Here is a 2,559-nt window from a genome sequence, read left to right on the forward strand (position 1 = left end):
TGCTTTTGAATTAGTGCCTTGGGTTTCTTCAGATATATACCCAGAAGTGAAATCACTGGGTTTCTGATTTTAAGGAAAATGCTCTTAGTTGTTCCCCTGTTGAGTATTATGTTAGCTGTAGGTTTGTCATATATGGCCTTTATTATGTTGAGGTATGTTCTCTTTATTCCCACTTTGCTGAGAGCTTTTATCATAAATGGGTACTGGATTTTGTCAAATGCTTTTCTGCATCTATTGATATGATCATATTATTTGTATTCTTTATTTTATGTAATGTATCATGTTAATTGATTTGCAGATATTGTACCAACCTTGCATCCCAGGAATAAAACCCACTTGGTCAATGTATTGCTGAATTCAGTTTGCTAATATTTTGTTGATGATTTTTGCATATATGTTCATCAGAGATACTGACCTATAATTTTTTTCTTTGTAGTGTCTTTATCTGGTTTTGGAAATAGTATAATCCTGGCCTCCTAAGACAGGTTTGTGACTCTTCCCTCCTCTTGAATCATTTGAGGTAGTTTGAGAAGGATGGGTTTTAGTTCTTCTTTGAATGCTAGATAAAATTCACCTGTGAAGTCATCTAGCCCAGGGTTTTTGTTTCTTGAAAGTTTTTTGATTACTGCTTCAATTTCATTAATTGTAATTAGTCTGTTCAGATTTTCTTCTTGATTCAGATTTGGAAGACTGTATGTTTCTAGGAATTTAACTATTTCTTCCAAATTGTCTAATTTGTTGGCACATCATTGTTTATAAGCTATCCCTTCATTTTTTTAAAAAATGTATTTTGTCAAGTAACCATCTGGCTGGGTTATTCCACAACAGAAGGTGTTAAAAGCAAAGAGAAATACCTGCGCAAGAAGGAGTTTTCAAATAGGAGGCATAAACTCAAGCTGCCTCAATCACTTTGTGCTTCCTTCCCCAGCAGAGAAGAGAAACACTCCTTTTTTTTAACATCTCAAAATCGGGTGCCTTGTCCCTACTCAGGGATTTACTATGGGCAAAAGGCCAGTGTCAACTTCTCAGTCTATAGGAAAGTATTGTTTGTTCAACTAATCTACCAGGAGAAGATTCTAAATTAAATTTTCTTGCCTTGTTTTATAAATGATATACTGCTATGCTCAGCATACTTTTTTCCAAATGTTACATGAAATGGAATATGTCAACGTAAGTCTCAAATTTCATACTTATAACTATACAATCTCTAACATGTAGCAAGATGTTATCAAAGTATAATCTGCTTAAGAGTAATGTTAATTGAGATTTTTACTTGGCTATAATATACATTTGTCATTTCTTGGGGAAAAATTTTTGTCAACTCCCTTCTGAATTATGTTTCTTAATTTTCTTCTGTTTTATTTTTTTTATTCTGCATTTTATTACTGAAATACGTGTCCTACCCATCCCACCCCACCCCATAATAAAAATCTCCCAGATCTCCCATTCCTTCCCTTCATCCCCAAGGCAGTCCTGCACAAGTGCTTGAGAATTCACTTCCCACTGGACATTTTGGAGTGTGTCCAAGGGGTAGCCAAGTGGAAACTACCAGGAGCCTTTGTGGAGAAAAATGGAGAGGGGTGAGGTAGCTCAGGAGGAGCTTATTTGAGGGCCTTGGCCACTTGCTCATAGACAAGCTCAATGTCCTCAACATCTGGACAGGTGGAGATGAACTGTCCATGCATAAGCATTGGGCAAGTACCGATGCACGCCTTGGGACACCTGAGATGGAGAATCTGCGGTACTTCTTACACACCACCTGTACTGTGTGGAGCTTTGGCAATGGGCTGCACTCAGCCGGAATGAGCTCACTGCCATCCAGAAACTTCCTCTGAGAGATGCCCAGCACTGGTCTCATCCACTTCTTCTGGGGGCAGGGAGCGGGGGGGTTGTCAAGTAATGGTCTAAACTTTCAGGGCTTTCAGGAGCCCCTTATCCAGATTATCACTGAGGCTTGGGTTTGAATTCTTGATGTAGGGAGAAAATCTGGCAAGTATGAACAGGCCAGCTCTGTTGTATTCAGGGTTCAGAGTTGCCTATTTGGGGTACCTGGAGGACACAGCACTGCCTCCAAAAATTGCTTAATCTTGCTGGTGACTTGTGCACACTTTGTTGCCGTGCAACAGAAATGGGAGCTGCCCTCCTGAGCACAGCTTCTGTACCATCTTGGTTAACCTCCTGGTGTCAGTGATGGTGATGCTGAACGTGACTCCCTTGAGCCAGAGCACCATGAAGAGTCTCTGGGAGAAGGGGCCCTCAGTCGTGCCCCATCCTTGGTAGCCTTTACAAACATTCGACCAGAAGTTGTTCTTCGGCCATGGTGCACTGGAGTCCAGGAAGTTGCCTTCGCTGAGGGACAGGGAGGGACCCAGGTGCAGGAAGGCGGGTCTCACAAGCAAAGATTCACTCCCCTGTTGGGGTCCAGCCCCAGCAGGTCCAGGGGTCCCCAAAGGTGTGGACGGAGACGGCGAAGAAGGAATGACACGGAGACAGCGTTCAGTTGATCAGCAGCCTTGCCAGGATCTCTAGCCACAATCTCCAGCCAAGTTCTGTGTCCAT

The 2,559-nt window shown here is 42.0% G+C and overlaps 1 pseudogene; it reads right to left on the reverse strand.

The window, feature by feature from the left end:
• Window positions 1-1,601: 1,601 nt before the first annotated feature.
• On the reverse strand, window positions 1,602-2,319 carry LOC102775307 (annotated as a pseudogene).
• Window positions 2,320-2,559: the final 240 nt, after the last annotated feature.

The sequence above is a fragment of the Myotis davidii genome, unplaced genomic scaffold (genome assembly GCF_000327345.1).
Source record: "Myotis davidii unplaced genomic scaffold, ASM32734v1 scaffold44, whole genome shotgun sequence".
Lineage (NCBI taxonomy): Eukaryota > Metazoa > Chordata > Mammalia > Chiroptera > Vespertilionidae > Myotis > Myotis davidii.